The sequence below is a fragment of the Pelodiscus sinensis genome, unplaced genomic scaffold (assembly GCF_049634645.1).
Source record: "Pelodiscus sinensis isolate JC-2024 unplaced genomic scaffold, ASM4963464v1 ctg55, whole genome shotgun sequence".
In the NCBI taxonomy this organism is placed as follows: Eukaryota; Metazoa; Chordata; order Testudines; family Trionychidae; genus Pelodiscus; species Pelodiscus sinensis.
The window spans coordinates 384,315-402,995 of NW_027465994.1; the positions used below are offsets into that span (position 1 = coordinate 384,315).

At 49.6% G+C, this 18,681-nt stretch overlaps 1 protein-coding gene across 1 annotated transcript in view; it reads right to left on the bottom strand.

Annotated features, from left to right (window-relative positions):
• The window catches only part of KDM3B (lysine demethylase 3B), a 145,191-nt gene that overhangs the window by 54,166 nt on the left and 72,344 nt on the right, over positions 1-18,681 (bottom strand). The window lies entirely within an intron of this gene.

The following is an 18,681-nucleotide window of genomic DNA, read 5'->3' on the forward strand; positions in this document are numbered from 1 at the left end:
TCATCAACCGCAGGGTTGGTAGTGGCCTGGAGAACGGTACTCCGGAACAGACCCTCTCTTCCTGGGTCCACCAGTCCAGGGAGCGGAGGATGTCGGGGAGAACTTTCAACACTCTGTCCCATGCATGAAAGGAGGGGTTGTGGACCTGAGCCAACCACATCTGCAGTGGATGCATGCGGAGTCTGGCATGCTGTACCACGTAAGTGCATGCAGCCATTAGGCCCAAGAGGTGCATGCAAGTCTTGGCTGTTATCAGCAGGAACCTCTGCATGTCCCGAACCGCCGAGTCGATCACTATGAAGAGTGATCTGGGGAGGGAGGCCCTGGCCGTTGTTGAGTCCAGACTGGCACCCACGAACTCTATGATTGTGGAAGGTACCAGAGTCGACTTGGGCACATTCAGCAGCAGGCCCAGTTCCCGAAAGAGGTCTTGGGCCAGGGTGATGTGGGCCCACACCTGGTCAGTAGAGTGGCCCCACAGGAGCCAATCGTCTAGGTATGGGAACACCTGGAAGACCCATTTTCTGACCGCTATGACCGCCATGCACTTTGTGAAGACCCCAGGTGCCACAGACAGCCCAAAGGGGAGAGCCATAAACTGAAAGTGGTCCCTGCCCACTGTGAATCGGAGAAACCTTTGGTGGTGGAGCACGATGGAGATGTGAAAATATGCGTCTTTCAAATCAAGGGCAGCGTACCAGTCTCTGGGGGCTAACGATGGGATTATGGATCCCAGTCACCATATTGAATTTTTTCTTGACAATGAAGATGCTGAGACCCCGCAGATCCAGATTGGGGCAGAACCCAACCTTGGCCTTGGTGACCAGGAAATAACAGGAATAGAATCCCCTGCCCGCTACCGCCACCAAACAGTAACAGGAAACTTGGAAATGGCAGAGATGCTTAATGACTTCGTTTCGGTCTTCACCGAGAAGTCCAAAGGAATGCCTAACGTAGTGAATGCTAGTGGGAAGGGGGTAGGTTTAGAAGATAAAATAAAAACAGAACAAGTTAAAAATCACCTAGAAAAATTAGATGCCTGCAATTCACCAGGGCCTGATGAAATGCATCCTAGAATACCCAAGGAGCTGATAAAGGAGGTATCTGAGCCTCTAGCTATCATCTCTGGAAAATCATGGGAGACAGGAGAGATTCCAGAAGACTGGAAAAGGGCAAATATAGTGCCCATCTATAAAAAGGGAAACAAGAACAACCCAGGAAACTACAGACCAGTTAGTCTAACTTCTGTGCCAGGGAAGATAATGGAGCAAGTAATTAAGGAAATCATCTGCAAACACTTGGAAGGTAAGGTGATAGGGAACAGCCAGCATGGATTTGTAAAGAACAAATCATGTCAAACCAATCCGATTGCTTTCTTTGATAGGATAACGAATCTTGTGGATAAGGGAGAAGCAGTGGATGTGGTATACCTAGACTTTAGTAAGGTTTTTGATACGGTCTCGCATGATATTCTCATCAATAAACTAGGCAAATACAACTTAGATGGGGCTACTATAAGGTGAGTGTATAACTGGCTGGATAACAGTACTCAGAGAATAGTTATTAATGGTTCTCAATCCTGCTGGAAAGGTATAACAAGTGGGGTTCCGCAGGGGTCTGTTTTGGGACTGGCTCTGTTCAATATCTTCATCGACGATTTAAATATTGGCATAGAAAGTACGCTTATTAAGTTTGCAGACAATACCAAGCTGGGAGGGGTTGCGACTGCTTTGGAGGATAGGGTCATAATTCAAATGATCTGGACAAATTGAAGAAATGGTCTGAAGTAAACAGGATGAAGTTTAATCAAGACAAATGCAAAGTGCTCCACTTAAGAAGGAACAATCCGTTTCACACATACAGAATGGGAAGCGACTGTCTAGGAAAGAGTACGGCAGAAAGGGATCTAGGAGTTATAGTGGACCACAAGCTAAATATGAGTTAATGGTGGGATGCTGTTGCAAAAAAAGCAAACATGATTCTGGGATGCATTAACAGGTGTGTTGTGAGCAAGACACGAGAAGTCATTCTTCCACTCTACTGTGCGCAGGTTAGGCCTCAGTTGGAGTATTGTATCCAGTTCTGGGCACCGCATCTCAAGAAACTTGTGGAGAAATTGGAGAGGGTCCAGAGAAGAGCAACAAGAATGATTAAATGTCTAGAGAACATGACCTATGAAGGAAGGCTGAAATAATTGCATTGTTTAGTTTAGAAAAGAGAAGACTGAGGGGGGACATGATATCCATTTTCAGGTATCTAAAGGAGTGTCATGAGGAGGAGGGAGAAAGCTTGTTCATCTTGACCTCTGCAGATAGAACAAGAAGCAATGGGCTTAAACTGCAGCAAGGGAGGTTTAGGTTGGACGTTAGGAAAAAGTTCCTGTCAGGGTGATCAAACACTGGAATAAATTTCCCAGGGAGGTTGTCGAATCCCCATCTCTGGAGATATTTAAGAGTAGGTTAGATAAACGTCTATCAGGGATGGTCTAGTCAGTACTTGGTCCTGCAATGGGGGCAGGGGACTGGACTCGATGACTTCTTGAGGTCCCTTCTAGTCCTAGTATTCTATGGCTCTACCTCCAGGGGAACTGACTCTGCAGCCCCTAAGGAGAAGAGCTAGAGCACTTCTTCCTGCAAGAGAAGTTCGGGAGAGGGGTCCCTGAAGAGGGACAGGGTAGTGGGATTGGAGGAAGGGGAAGAGCAGAAGGGGATAGAATATCCTCTGCCCACCATTTCCAGGACTCTGCGGTCCAAGATGATGGATACCCAGGCCCGATGGAAGGGAAATAATTGGTTCTGAAAGGGAAGGGGTGAGACTGATACACTGACCTTAGGTGTACCTTCAAAACCCTTGACGGGGTCCTGCGGGTTTACTGGGGGGGCCCTGGTCCTGGTTAGGCCTGGGACAGCACCTTACATTTCTCCCATTGCCTTTTCTATTCTGGCATTGGAAGTCAGGCCTTACGCCCTGCTGAGGGTTTCTAGAGGCATTCCTCCCCAAAAAGGAGCACCTCTGGGTGGCTAGGGTATGGATTTCCAAGGACTTTAGGGTGGCCTGGCTGGCCTTGAGACTAAGCAGATGCTGGTCGGTCTGCTCAGAGAACAGGGAAGGACCCTCAAAGGGGAGGTCCTGCAAGGTATTCTGCATCTCATGTGGCACACCTGATCCTTGCAACCAAGAGCTATGGTGCATGACCACCCTGGTAGCCATGGCCCATGCTGCTACATTGGCCACATCAAGGGCAGTCTGGAGGGTGGCTCTAGATATTGCCCTGCCTTTTTCTGAGAGGGATCTGAACTCGGGTTGGGAGTCCCTGGAGAGCATCTCCGTAAATTTGTCAAGGGACGCCCAGGTGTTGTATGCATAACGAGCAAACACCGCCTACTGCTTTGCTATGCGGAACTGCTTCGCATCCCTCCTCTTAGGGGTGGTACCTGACTGCCCCTGCCTCTCCCTCTGATTTACAGCCTGGACGACCAAGGCCACCTCTCAGCTCTCTTCTCCATCAGCAGAGCCGAGGCCAGAGTCTGCCAGAGTGCGTTCAATGTCTTGGCCACTGTCTTATTGATGGGAAGAGCCACTCTGATTGGGGCATCCAACTGTTAGATGTCTACAGTCATGTCGGAGTCCTCTGATACCCTTTTGGCCTGGATCCCCAGACTCTGGGCCAGGTGCCTAAGGTGTGCCCTTGAATCCATGAAGGGCATGGAAGGCAGCGTGTCACCCAGAGCCTCATCAGGGGAAGACCCCTTTGGCCCCATGTCGGCAGGGCCCCCAACCTGTGAGGGGCCCTGGGAGGCCACCGAAGGTGTCCCTGTGACTGGTCTGCCCTCCTAACCATCGGACTCCGAGGATCTAGGGGACATCTGGCCCAGAGAAAGTGACTGCCCCAATGAAGGAGATCGGGTCAAGGGGGTTGCTGAGAGGGGTCCCCTGGACTGAGAAAAGACAGACTCCCTAGTGGGAGGCTACACCCTGAATTTGGTGGTAAGACCACAGGGTCCAGAAGGGCCATTGAGGGGCCCCCGGAACCTAAGGAGTCCAGGCCTGCTGCATCATTGGCACTGGGGCCAGTCATGTCCATTGCCACTGATGAGCAGAGGCACTACAGTGCCCCAACCTGGATCCCCTCAAGGACCAGATTGACTCCGCCTCTGAGTCAGTGGAGTGCTCCAACACCGACCAGGGCAGAGCAGAGGCAGACGCCGTCGGGGACCTTGCTGCTGCTGGAGCGTGCGGACCCATCGACTCCAGCTTCCCCTGGTGCTGGCGGGGAGGAGGAGGAGGAGGCAGCAGCAGCAGCATGGCCAGGCCCGCACCTGGGGCCTGGGACGTTCCAGCGGGCTCGGTAGTCAGTGATGCAGTCGCTGCCGACTGAACCCCGAAGGCGGTGCTGTGGCAGCATGTGAGAAACAATGCCTCTTGAGGTCTGGTGCTGGGGCGGCCAGTGCCCTATGCACAGATCGGTGCTGATCAGGCCCCCGATCCCATAGAGGCCATTGCCAGCAAAGAGGAAGGGGACTACTCAAGAAGATCCCTGGCCACCTCAAACACCTCTGGAGTCGAGGGCTCCGGGAAATCGCCCACCAGACTCAACGCCTGGTGGTGCCACGTGTCCCACAGGAGGGCGCACAGAGGGCACGCACCATGGGGGCAACCTGCCCCTGCTGGGTCTCCGCCTCTTCTGAGGCACTGGAGATTGAGAGTGGTGTGCGGTGTCAGGGAGGCGCGCGTGCGGGTTGAAGCCTTCCGCACTGAGGCTGGTGCGCTTTGCATCACCAGTGCCAATCGGAAAGCCTCCTCCATTAAAATTATCTTGAGGCGTGACTCACACTCCTGCGTTGTTTGCTGTTTAAATGCCTTGAAGATCTTGCAGGCCTCTGATAGGTGAACCTCTCCCAGGCACTTCAGGCAACTCCAGTGCAGGTCCCCACAAGGCATAGGCCGCTGACACCATTCTGAGGGTCTGAAGCCCTGGGGCCGGGCATGCCCTGCTGCTCACGGCCCCCACGCAGAGCAAGGGCCCTTAACAGGAACAACTGTACTTAACACTAAGAAAACAGCACTTAGCAACTAATCAGGAACTGATAAATCAAATTGATCAACTGGAATAGGAACAAAGAAACTTGAGGAGGAGTTAACTGCTGAAGAGTGCTTGCCAATTAAGAGCAAGAGCACGTTCCAATGACCATCACGGGCGGTAAGAAGGAACCGAGGGGGTGGAAAGCCAGCAGGGGTATATCTTGGCCAGTATACCGGTGCCACTCCAGGGGGCTCCCCTGCTGACCCAACAGGTGCTGCTAAAGGGAAAAATTTCAGACGATGCATGCATGCTGCACGCATGCTCCTACATGGAATGGACAAGAGCAAGCACTTGAAGAAGAAACACGGAAACAGCCGCCAGGTGGACTCTGTTGGTGGCTAAAGCAAGCCCATGCTGCTTGAAGTGGAGAAGATAGTCCAAGATTTCCTGAAGGGAAGCCATGGACAGGTTGACCTGTCATTGCTGCGTCCATGCTAAGAATCGAATTCATTTGGCAGCACAGGTAGACCACGCTGAAGGCTTTCAACTCTCAAGGAGAACACTCTGTCGCCCAAACACACCTGCTACTGGGGGTTCAACTATGAATGAATCACACCATCAAGTGGAGCAAGGTGAGGTTCAGGTGCAGCAGAGGCCCTGTGTCCAGGGACAGCAAGTCTGGTCTCAGTGGTAACCGCTTGGGTACGCTGGATACCAAGTTCATGAGTGCCCTGAATCAATGCTAGTGAGGCCAGGCCAGTGCGATGAGGATCACTGTTGCCATGTCCCTCTTGACTTTCTGCAGGACCTTGTGGATATGCGGAAATGGAGGAAAGGTGTAGAGAAGACCCTTCAACCACCAGAAAAGGAATGCATCCAGAAGGGAGCCCCGCTCGAGACCAGGAGTAAAACGGGCTGCATTTAGTTTTTTTCTCTGATCACTAAGAAGTCAACTTGGGGAGAACCCCAATCATGGAAGAAGGTAAACACCTCGGGAAGTGGGCCCCCCTTGCCTGTTTATGTAGTACATTGTGGTGGTGTTGTCAGTGAGAATGCAGAGCACTCTGCTTGTGAAGTGAGGGAGAAACATCCCACACATGTTTCTGATCACCCTGGGCTCTTTTATATTTATGTGGATCGATTTTGCCTGTATGGACCAGCTGAAGAGTGCTTGCCAATTTCTTCTTTATCAAAAGGCCAAGCCAATGGCATGTGTCCAGGAGAAGACTTGTCTCGTACAGGACCTTGAGCATTAATGGGCCTTTCACTAGCCAGTTGTCCAGTATATATCTGTACTCCCTGACTCTTCAGGTATGCTGCAACCAACATGCACTTGGTGAAAACTCTGGGGACTATAGACAGGCCAAAGGGCAGGACAACATATTGGTAGTAGTTCTTTCCCACTATGAACCTCACTAAACATTTGTGACCTTCGAAGATACAATATGGAAGTATGCATCCTTGAGGTTGAGGGCAGCATACAAGTCCCCAGGATCCAAATAAGGAATGATGGAGGCCAGGGAAACTATGCAGAACTTGAAGCAGACCAAAAATTTGTTGAGGTCCCGCAAGTCCAATATAGGCCATAGGCCCCCTTTCGGGCCCCCTTTCGCTTTGGGAATCAGAAAACTAGAGGGAGTGAAAGCACTTGTTCTCAAACTCTGGCAGTAGCCGCTCCACTGCTCATGCCTGAAGCAACTGGCATGAGCCCTGCTCCAGGAGGTGTTAATGAGAAGGGTTCCTGAAGGACAGGGTGGAGAGTGGAAGGGAAGAGTAGAGGAAAGCTGGAGGATGTAGCCATGTTGGACAGTGGGTAGGAACCAATAGTCCAATGCAATGGCTTTCCATGCCTGGAGGAAAGGGAGTCTGTAGGAGAACAGATGAGCAGGATCTTGGGAGTACAGTATGCCATGCTCAGGCACACCCTCAAAAGGAATGCTTGCCCTGAGGTTTCATCTGGCTAGTGGATTGTTGGCCAGATTGAGGATGGCGGCCTGGTCTTCACCTGGGGGGCTTTGGGCATGAATGTGCACCTTTCTGGCAAGGGTACTGGCTCCTTGGTTGGGAGGACTGGGGTTTGAACCTCATCCTCTCAGTCCCACGGAAATAGAGGCCTAGGGTTTTCAAGGACAAATGGGAGTCCTTAAGCCCATGCAACTTAGTTTCCGTCTGTTCTGTGAACAGGGCACTGGTGTAGAAGGGGAGGTCCTGGATGGAGTTCTGTGCCTTCAGAGGCAGACACAACAAGAGAAGCCAGGCAGCACACTTCATGGAGAAGGCGGAAGCCATAGAGCAAGCAGCTGATTCTGCAGCATCAGACACTGTCTGCAATGCTGCCAAAGTCACTGAAGACCCCTCTTCCACAAGGGCATTGAACAATTTGCGCAGCTCTTCAGACAGGGAGGCCTCAAACTTCATTGATGCCTGACAGGCATTGACCTCATAGCAGGCGAGCAAGGCCTGGTGTTTCGCCACCCACAATTGGAAGCTGGATGAAGAATAAAGTTTCCTGTCAAACAAGTCCAGGTGTTTTGAGTCTTTATTCTTGGGGGTAGAAGCCATCCACCCCTGGTGCTTCCTGTGATTGACCAACTCCACTACAAGGAAGTGTGTGTATTCAGGAAACTGTGGTCCCCCACAAAGTACTTCCGCTCAGCCCTCTTGGCTATGGGCAGGATGGAGGAGGGGATCTGCCAGTCTTAGTGATTTTTTCAACTGCCTCATGCAGGGGTAAGGCTACCCTGTCGGGTCCCACTTGCCTAAGGATCCCAATACTGAGTCCGAGGTCGCCTGCACCTCAGCCAGAAAGCCCTACCTGTTAGCCACCCACCTAAGAAGGTCCTGGTGGGCTCTCAAAGTCCTTTGGGGGCACCACCAGGGCAAAAGCCACTATTGTCTCATCTGGAAATGAAAAGGATGAAGCCAGATCTGGTTTGTCTTCTCAAGGACCAGGGGTTGGTCACTTGCCCCAACCACCTGCACACAGGGGCTGATGCCCCTGTGTCCCCTGGAGACACCGATGGGCTTGGAATGCTCCAACAACCAAGTGGACAAGCTGGGGCTGGACTAGGAAAAGCCTCAGGGAGCTCATGAGCACCACTGCACTTGCCACTGAGACAAGGGCCATGGCATGCCTTTGGAAGGCAGCAGCGAGGCCGAAGTTGACAGTGCCGAAGGTTGTGCCGAAGGAATGGAAGCTAAGTCTGAGGACACACTGCAGGAGCCAACGCTTCCCAACACCTAAGAACTGCAACCACTTTGGTACTGGCACTGCCACCGATGGCGACCTCAGTGACCGGGAGCACCCAGAGAGCCTATGAACTCTACAGAGCTCAGAAGATCTGCTCCTTGAGTCTGGGGATTGGTGCCAGAGAGAGGAGCCACAGAGCTAAGACAGGGACCAGGATGAGCCTCTGAGTCTGGAGTGACTCAGTACTAGCGAGTATCTATGGTTCAGCGAATGATGCCAGTGCCATGGGGAGGAGTTCCTTCACCAACATGGTGAGTAAGGAGACTCGCTGTCCCATCACTGCTGTTGGTGCCGGAGTGTGTATGCCTCCTCGGGTCTGCGCACTGACTCCGGCAATGAGGAAGACCGCACATCATTCCCCAGTCTCTCATGGACATACCTATGGGGACTTCGAAGCGTTCTCATCTCGGACGCCAGAGGACATCATGACTGGACCATGCCGGGTGATTGGGGGCCAAATAGCAGCTCTCTCCTAAGCTGAGGCCCTGTTGGTTTTGGGGCAGTGGTACCGGCCTGGTACGTATATCCTGTTCAGCCTGGAAGGCCTCTAGCATGGAGGAGAGAGAGACCTCCAGGACTGGGGAAGGCAATCTGGATGGAGGGATTAGAGCCTTCTGGACCTTCTCTGGTCTGTCAACCAACTGGTCACTCTTCTTCCCCTTGTCTTTATGAGAGGACTTATCTGTGCCTGGCTTCCTAGTACTTTTCACTGGGGCTGAATCATAGAATACTAGGACTGGAAGGGACCTCGAGAGGTCATCGAGTCCAGTCCCCTGCCCCCATGGCAGGACCAAATACTGTCTAGACCATCCCTGATAGACATTTATCTAACCTACTCTTAAATATCCCCAGAGATGGGGATTCCACAACCTCCCTGGGCAATTTATTCCAGTGTTTAACTACCCTGACGGTTAGGAACTTTTTCCTAATGTCAAACCTGTCCAGTTTAAGCCCACTGCTTCTTATTCTATCCTCAGAGGCCAAGAGGAACAAGTTTTCTCCCTCCTCCTTATGACACCCTTTTAGATTCCTGAAAATGGCTATCATGTCCCCCCTCAGTCTTCTCTTTTCTAAACTAAACAAACCCAATTATTTCAGCCTTCCTTCACAGGCCATGTTCTCTAGATCTTCAATCATTCTTGTTGCTCTTCTCTGGACCCTCTCTAATTTCTCCATTGAAGACAACAAACAGTGCCAATCTGTTAATACTGGCAGTGCACTGCGCACCAAAACTCTTTGGTCTTGCTGAGCAGATTCTACTAAGAGCGCTCGGAAATGAATGTGCCTTTCTTTAATGGTTCTGGGACATGGAATGACCTGCAAATTCGACACTTGTCCAAGATATGTCTTTCCCCTTGGCAAGGAAGGCAGTCAGCATGTGGATCGCAAGTGGCATGGGCCTGTGGCATGTGGCGTATGCTTTGAAGCCATGGCAGCAGGGCATGCCCCAAGCCCCAGGCAAAAGTCTTTAGGACACTAAGTCCAACAATTCAATTTTTAAGTTTTTCTATTACAGACTAACATGGCTACCCCCTGAAACTTTTCAACAATTCACAGGTACTTAGCTCATTTAATTACAACCATCCGAAAAACAATGGGAATGATAGCTACAGCTAAGACTGGGGCTCACAGTTCCAACTACCATCTCTGGTGGTAAGAAGCAACTGAGGAGGTAGGGGACCGGGAGCATCCTATGTAGCCGGCATGCATGCGCCGCTCCTGGGAGTGCTGGGGATCCCAGCCCCTATGGATACTGCTTAGGGAAAAACTTCCGGCACCGGTGTATGTGGCAGGCACACACACCTATGGTGAATGGACATGAGCAAGCACTCAAAGAACACAGGTTACAGAGAGTGGTTTGATGAGCAGTTGATGAATTGTTAATTCAAACTGTTCAATCCTCACAGCATTACCAGTTGTAGTGTGCTTCCTCTGCACTACAGGAACCAGCTAGCTCGAGTTTAGAACTAACCAGATTACATAGAGCTTTACATGTACAAAGCAGTCTGGTTGAGACCAAGATAAATTATGCCTTGAGCTAACAATGCAGCAAAGACTAGTTCTATGTCACTAATTCAGTTTAATCTCAGAACTGCAAAGAACAATGAATTAACCACCTCCTAATTTTGGTGAGTGGTAAGTTGGGTGAACTGGTAACTCAAGGATCTGCAGTGGAAGTCAATCAGTATAGAACTCACATCAACTTCCTGGCTCCCACACTGGCCACTTCAATCCATACAAAACCAAAACTGCTATATCATGTTGCTCATCTGTTGTTCTGACCACAGCACATCCCTTTAGACAGGCTCTAGCTTCTTATTCTAGTCTTTAAAGATTTCCATATTATATCCCTCCTTGTTGCTTATTGTTTGTCACTTCCCCATTCTTCAACTCAGGAGTGGGCAAGAGGGTGCCTCGGGCTGCATCCAGCCCACCAAGCCGACAGATCCGACCTGCGGCCACCTCGCCAGAACCCTTAAGCTGAGAACATCTCACACTTTAAAAAGCCAGCTGTTCTCCATTCTGGACAGCTGGGGAGGAAGAAGGGAGACTTCTCATGCTGTACGTGTACACACACACACCCACCCACCCACCCCCCGCCGCCACTGCCCAGCAAAATCTCTTCACTCCCAATGGCTAGTCTCTCAGTTTCTAGCCAATAGGAGCTGAGAATTTTTGCTGGGAGCAGGGCCAGTGTAGGAAGTCTTCTCCCTTCCTCCTTGTGCCCCACTCGCTCCCCACCATGCCCAGAGTGGAGCCACATTAAGCAGCCTGTAGAGACAGTCTGCCTCAGGTTTCTGCTGGTAAGCACCTCCCAGCCAAAGCCTGCCTCTGGGACCCCAGCTTCTCCCTTCCCCAACCCCCTGCCCCCTCCACATACTCAAGCCCTCTGCCCCCTCCTACACCCATACCTCCTCCCATATCTGGCACCCCATTCTCCTGCCCCAGATCACAATCCCCTCCTACCCTAGGTCACATCCCAAAATCCTGCATCCCAGTCCTCTGCCCTAGGTCACAACTGCCTCCTTCACCCAAACTCTCTCCCAGACCCCACACTGCTTCCTGCCCCCCAATCCCTTACACCAAGCTCCCTTCTGCACTCAACCTCCATTCCAGACCCCCCCCTCCACCTCTGTATTAATATAATGGAAGAGTGTGGACCTCAACCACTGTCCAAAGTCTTGGCATGGTCCCCCATCAAAAATTATTGCCTACTCCTGCTTTAAATCCATGATTGCCAGGCTTGCCCATCCACTTGTCTACTTTGCCCCTGCTATGCCTTACACACAGAATCTCTTCTCTGAACCGATATGCAAAGCAGCTACCCCTTCCATCTGCAAATCTCAAAACCTTTTTCTGCCGTGATACCTACCAAACGCCAGTGAGCTAACGATGACTGGGCTAAGAGGCAGACAGAGACAAGAAGTATATTTTAAAAGCCTCATTTTGAATCATTAAGTTGAACCCACCATGTTAGCCTATTTCACTGCATGGTTACCCCACTCCTCTATCTCCCATTTCACACTCCACTTATGGCATCTCATCTTCAATATAATTTTAAGACCTGATCCAACTGAAGCCTTTAGATACTATTCCAATATAATGATTTATAAACATACTAAAAGATCTAACTGATGTTGCTTAGGTCCTTAAATCAATTTTTGTTTTTCTTCATTTAAATCATTTCTCTGGGGTTTAAATCAGGCTTCCCCAGGGAGAGAAGACTACTCCAGCCCTCTGGCAGGTCCAGGCCCACCCCGACAGACCCTTTCACCTGCCTGGTGATTGTCTCTTTTTTGTACGGTTTTATGCATCTCTGTACAAATTTGAGGGGAGGAGAGCTAAATGATGATAAGAGGAAGCTGCATACCAAAATTGGTGATCCTAACTCTTACCAGTTAGAAGTTCTTTTTGTGTGTCCCCAAATGAGCATGGGTGGCTGGGTGTGTGCGCACGCGCTTCAGTGACTTTTGTGCTCTAGCCAAGTGTGCTGTCACAATTACTGGCAAAGGCACTTTTGCCAGCTCATAGCAATAGCAGATGCAGATCATGATCCAGGACCACTAGTTCTGAGCATACACTGGGTGATCTTTCATCCAATATGCCCCTGTAATAAACAGCATTGTTGACTTGCAAAATGGCTTTGGCCTCATTAGAGAGCCAGCACACTCTTGATGTTCAGGATGTGCAACCTACATTCCTCTTCAGATTAATAGGCTTCAGGAAAGACACAATAAGTGTGTGTCTTAGCAGAGATGCAACACAAACTACCTTGGACAGGAACACTAGGTGTGGCTGCAGCTGGAACATAGCCTTGAAGAATAACGTATAGGCGGTTCTGCTACCCAACAAGACCTGCTGAACACAGGCTAAGCATTCCCATTCCTTCACATTCAGCAGCTATGCTGTTAAGTGCAAGGCTGCCAGGTTTGGGTGCAAAAGACTGCTGTGGTTCTGGGACAGCAGGTCCAGCCACAGAAGTAGCTGTAGTGGAGCAGCCACCAGAAGATCCAGCAACATGCCAAAATCACTGCTGTCAAGGCTATGCACGGGCTATTCTTCCCCCTACCCTGTCTGATCTTCACGGGGACTCTGTGTAACAGAACACATGGCATTTCCTAATATGGCAGAATGCAAACAATCTCAGGAAGATCACACTGCCCCCCACTGGCATGGAACAACTATTGTGGTTCGATGGGACGGTCCTGCTGAGGTGATCTGCTAACACGTTCCTGTTTCCAGGCAGATGCACAGCTACTAGATGAATAGCATGCTGTACAAAGGAATCCCAAAGGAAGAGAGCTTTTTGGCAAAGGGCCAAAGACATGGCTCTGTCCTGCCTGTTGACGTAATACATCACGACAGCACTGTCTGTCAGGACCTTTGTGGGTGATGAATCTGAGGAACTGTCCCAGATTGAAGTGTCATTAGAGGAGGTTTTGGAACAAATAGAAAAACTTAATGTTAACAAATCTCCGGGACCGGATGGCATTCATCCAAGGGTTCTAAAAGAATTCAAATGGGAAATTGCTGAGCTATTATCTGTGGTTTGTAACCTATCCTTTAAATCGGCTTCCGTAACTAATGACTGGAAGGTAGCCAACGTGACACCAATATTTAAAAAGGGCTGTAGAGGCGATCCTGACAATTACAGACCGGTAAGTCTTAACTTCAGTACTGGGCAAATTAATCGAAACAATAGTAAAGAATAAAATTGTGAAGCATGTAGAAGAACATAATTTGTTGGACAAAAGTCAACATGGTTTCTGTAAAGGGAAATCCTGTCTTACTAAACTGTTAGAGTTCTTTGAAGGGGTTAACAAACATGCGGACAAGGGGGATCCAGTGGATATAGTATACTTGGATTTTCAGAAAGCCTTTGACAAGGTCCCTCACCAAAGGCTCTTGTGTAAATTACATGGCCATGGGATAAAAGGGAAGGTCCTTTCTTGGATTGAGAACTGGTTAAAAGACAGGAAACTAAGGGTAGGAATAAATGGTAAATTTTCAGATTGGAGAGGGGTAACTAGTGGTGTACCTCAAGGGTCAGTCCTGGGACCAATCCTGTTCAACTTATTCATAAATGATCTGGAGAAAGGGGTAAGCAGTGAGGTAGTAAAGTTTGCAGATGATACAAAACTGTTTAGGATAGTCAAGACAGAAGCAGACTGTGAGGGACTCCAAGATCATCTCACCAAACTGAGTTATTGGGCAACAAAATGGCAAATGAAATTTAATGTGGATAAGTGTAAAGTAATGCACATCGGGAAAAATAACCCCAACTATACGTACAGTATGATGGGGTATAATTTGGCTATGACAAATCAGGAAAGAGATCTTGGCGTTATCGTGGACAGTTCTCTGAAAACTTCCACACAGTGTGCAGCGGTGGTCAAAAAGGCAAATAGGATGCTAGGAATTATTAGGAAAGGGATAGAAAATAAGACCCAGAATATCTTACTGCCCCTGTATAAAACTATGGTACGCCCACATCTTGAATACTGTGTACAGATGTGGTCTCCTCACCTCAAAAAATATATTTTTGGCCTTGGACAGGGTTCAGAAAAGGGCAACTAAAATGATTAGGGGTTTGGAATGGGTCCCATATGAGGAGAGGTTAAAGAGACTGGGACTTGTCAGTTTAGAAAAGAGGAGACTGAGGGGGGATATGATAGAGGTCTATAAAATCATGAGTGGTGTGGAGAGGGCTGATAAAGAAAAGTTATGTATTAGTTCCCCAAATAGAAGAACTAGAGGACACCAAATGAAATTAATGGGGAGCAGGTTTAAAACTAATAAAAGAAAGTTCTTCTTCACACAGCGTGTAGTCAACCTGTGGAACTCCTTGCCAGAGGAGGCTGTGAAGGCTAGGACTAGAATAGAGTTTAAAGAGAAGCTAGATAATTTCAGGAGGTTAGGTCCATAAAAGGCTATTAGTCAGGGGATAAAATGGTGTCCTTGGCCTCTGTCTGTCAGAGGCTGGAGAGGGATGGCAGGAGACAAATCGCTTGATCATTGTCTTCGGTCCACCCTCTCTGGAGCACCTGGTGCTGGCCACTGTCGGTAGACAGGATACTGGGCTAGATGGACCTTTGGTCTTACCCAGTACGACCGTTCTTATGTTCTTATGACCTGCAACACCTTGCCCTTCAGGTGGGACAAGTCAGCCTGGCAGACCAGGCAAACCATTTTGACCTCCTTAACATTGATATGGAGAGAAAAACTGTCCCACAGCCAATGGCTTGTAGCACTGAGGTTGCCCAGCCCACGTCCAAAGGATTGGGGACCAGGATCAGAGCCACAAAGACAGCTCTCGCCAACATCAATCTGGGCACCAGCCACCATTTGGTGTTAACTGGCTCCTTGACCATCTGTTCATGCCTTTTGGGGATGTAGATAGATGCTAGCCACACTTGCAACGGCTCGAGATGGAGTCGGGCATGAGTGACTGCATATGTAACACGCAGCCATGTGGCCTACCAACTTCTGATAGGTGTGGGCAGTGGTGAACCGGTGGTTCTTAACTTGGAAGTTCAGGCCCAACATAGCCTGAAAAAGCACTTCCGGAAGGAAGGCTCTGGGCTCACATAGAATTGAGAATCACCCCAATGAATTCTATTTGTTGGGCTTGCCGTAAGGTAGATTTTTTCTCGTTTAATCAACAAGTCCAGGCTGTGGTAGATAGAATACACCTGATTAAGGCTCCTGTGCACTTGTTCCCAAGACCTGCACTTGCTGAGACAATCATCAAGATATGGGAAGACCTGGACCCCTCGATGCATCAGGTAAGCTGCTATTGGTACCACACATTCCTTAATGCCCCTGAGCCCCCTGAGAGACCAAAGGGCATGGCCTTTGGAAATGGTGGCCACCCACTATGAAATGGGGATTAAGAAGTAATGGAAGTCCAACCCTTTCTCCTTTCATGTCCCAAGGGACCTCCTCTACTGCTCCCAGGTGCAGGAGATTCAACTTCTTGAACAAGGAATTGCTCATGAGAAGGGTCCCTGAAGAGGGACAGGGAATAAAGGGGAGGGAGAAAGAGGCAGCTATGAATTCCAGGTTATAGCCCCAAGATACTACCTCTAGCATCCAGCCATTAGAGCAGACCCACAAACAGGCTGAACAGTAGGAAAGAACAATCATCTGGAGAGTTGGATGGGGCACACCTTCAAAATGAGGGCTTCAGGTCCCAGGGATACTTTGCCAGACCGTGCTGTGTGGGTGAGCAGGAGGAAGGACGGCAATGATTAAAGCTTGTGTGTCTATACCTTCTCCTTGCAGACCCTTGTTGAGGCTGCCACAGCATTGGCAGCAGTGGCCACAACTACTTCATCACCACAGACCTCCCAAGCAAAGGGTAGCCTGACTGTCCTTTAGGCCATGCAGCCTCTCATTAGTCTGCTTTGCAAAGACACTATTCCCATCTAATGGGAACCTTGAATTGAGGCCTGCAATTCCTGGGATAGACCAGGGGCGTGAACCCTCATGACGACCACCATCAATGCAGCCACCCTCGCTGCTAAGTCGGTAATCTCCCAGGCCATTTGGAGGGAGCACCTCGCTGCTGCTGTACTCTCATTCACCAGGGTGCCAAACTGCCAGCCCCAGTCCTGAGGCTAAGAACTGAACTTATGAAGGGAGTCCCATAAGATGAAGTTGTACCTACCCAAAAGAGCCAGGGGTACACGACCTGGAACTAAAATCTAGCCATGGAATAAATCTTCCTCCTGAAAATGTCCGGCCTCTTGGCCTCTATATTTGAGTGTCAATCTAGTGTGCCCATTTGGCCTTCTCGTTGGCTGCAGGAACAACCAGCAAGCCTGGAAATGGGTGGGCATATTAGCACTCAAAGCCCTTGGCCAGGGCAAAGTATTTTTTCCTCAGCCCTCTTGGAAGTGAGAGGGATGGACAACGGGGTTTGCCAAAGGGCCTTGGCTACTTCTAAGACCCCATTACGCTCTGACAATGCAACACTGGCAGGTGTAGCATATTGAACAGCGTTTAGCCACCTCCTCCTCCTCCATGGCCTCAGGTGCCCAATCACACTGGTGATGTTTTAGTGAGAGACTGACTTCTCTCTTCATGCTGGAAGAATCCCCTTGGGGAGGACCATGGCAGGACTGTTCATGCCTATGTCTGGCAGCTAACTGCTGTGCTGGTGTTTTGAATAGGAGGACTGGTGCGTAGGGTGGGGTGTGCAAGGGAAGAAGGAACCAATACCACACTGGAGACCATTCCCATTGAGAAGTGCTCAGGGATCTGCACCAAGGAAACAGTAGGTGGGGGAATGAACATTGCTGGTGATACAGTGACTGGCATGTGCCTCGACAATCTGCATCAAGAGGGCAGAAACCACGACAGGGTGCGTGTGTGACCTAAGACGACCTGCGTTGTGAAGCTGGAGATCTGTGGCACAGAGACTGAACACTGTCTCAACTCTGGGGATCAGAGGAGCTCACTTGCCCTTGTAGGAATCCTTTGCAGCATCCTGCAACACCACAGGCACTGTAGAGGTCTCTGCTCTCTGGGAAGGCATCAGTTCTTAGGTTCCCTGCTGTTCCCAGGAATCAGTAGTGGATCCCTTGTGGAACAGGGGAGACATGTCCAGGTGGTTCTGGTGTGGGTGGGCGGCCTGAACCGTATCCTTTACCTGATGTCCCACGGGCTTGCTTGTTCAGTGTTGGGCAGCCATCTTTCTTTCTGGGGCACTGGCAATGGAGAGAAGCACTACACACTGAGGCCTAAGTTCCAGGGATAGAATCTGGCTAGGAAAGCTCAGAAGCTAGGAAGAGAGCAGTCTTCATGAGACGGGCCCTTTCTGGATCCCAAGTTGCAAATTTTTAAAGATGTTGCACTTGTCCTTTACTTGTGATTTCAGGCACCTACTATCGGGGTCACTAACAGGTTGCAGTCAGAGCAGGGCTTAAAACCCAGAGACTGGGGCAAAGTATCCCTTGGGACTAACTTCAAACTATATTACCTAACAAGTACTTAAACACGGACTACCATAAACAATTTACAAGGCCCTAAGGCTCGAAGTCAGAGATGAAGCCACTACTCCTTGGATAGGCAAGAGAAGGGCACTCCAACTAGCCACCATAGGCAACAAGAAAGATCAGACAGGGTGCAGGGCCAGCAGCACTTAATATATGGAGGCTTAAGCATGGCACTCAAGAGGGCACCAGCTAACCTATGAATACCATCAAGGGAAAAATGAATAGCCATGCATGTGGATATGTGCACACCTAGAACAGAATGGATGTGACAAGTTCTCAAATTAAAACTAAGGATTAAGACAGCTTTGACTTCTAGGTAAGCCACAGAAATTAGCTATTTAAGTCTTAAGTATTCTGTCAGGTGCATCCATTCGAACCTTCCTAAAGTAGGACCCTTATTGTCCAGAGGAATTGAATATTAATCAAGTGCCCCTGAAAACATAGGAATGGCCAAAAAGACCTATGGTCCAACTAGTCCAGGATAGTGTCTCCTTGCAGTGGCCAGTACCCTAAGTACCAGATGCTTCAGGGGGAATGAACAGAACAGTGCAGTTAATTATACAGCAATCCAGCCTGTCATCCAGTCCCAGCTTTGCAGTCAGAAGGGTCTCTCATGCCCAACCCCTCTCTAATAACTGAAGCCAGTTCTCATACCTCTCTAAACTCCTCCAAAATGCTGCTCTCCCTTCCAAAGCCCTTGAAGTCACATGAACCCAGCTGAGACTCCTCTTATTTCTGGCTTCATAAGAAGGTCAAGAACAGACAGGAAGACACAACCTGTACCATCCAGGCACTCAGAAGAACAGGGAAGGACAAAGCAAAACAGAAAAGTTCTCCAATCTGCACCACCTCCCCTTTGTCAAATCCCTCCAGCCTCTCACACCAGTACTCCCTAACTCACCATTAAA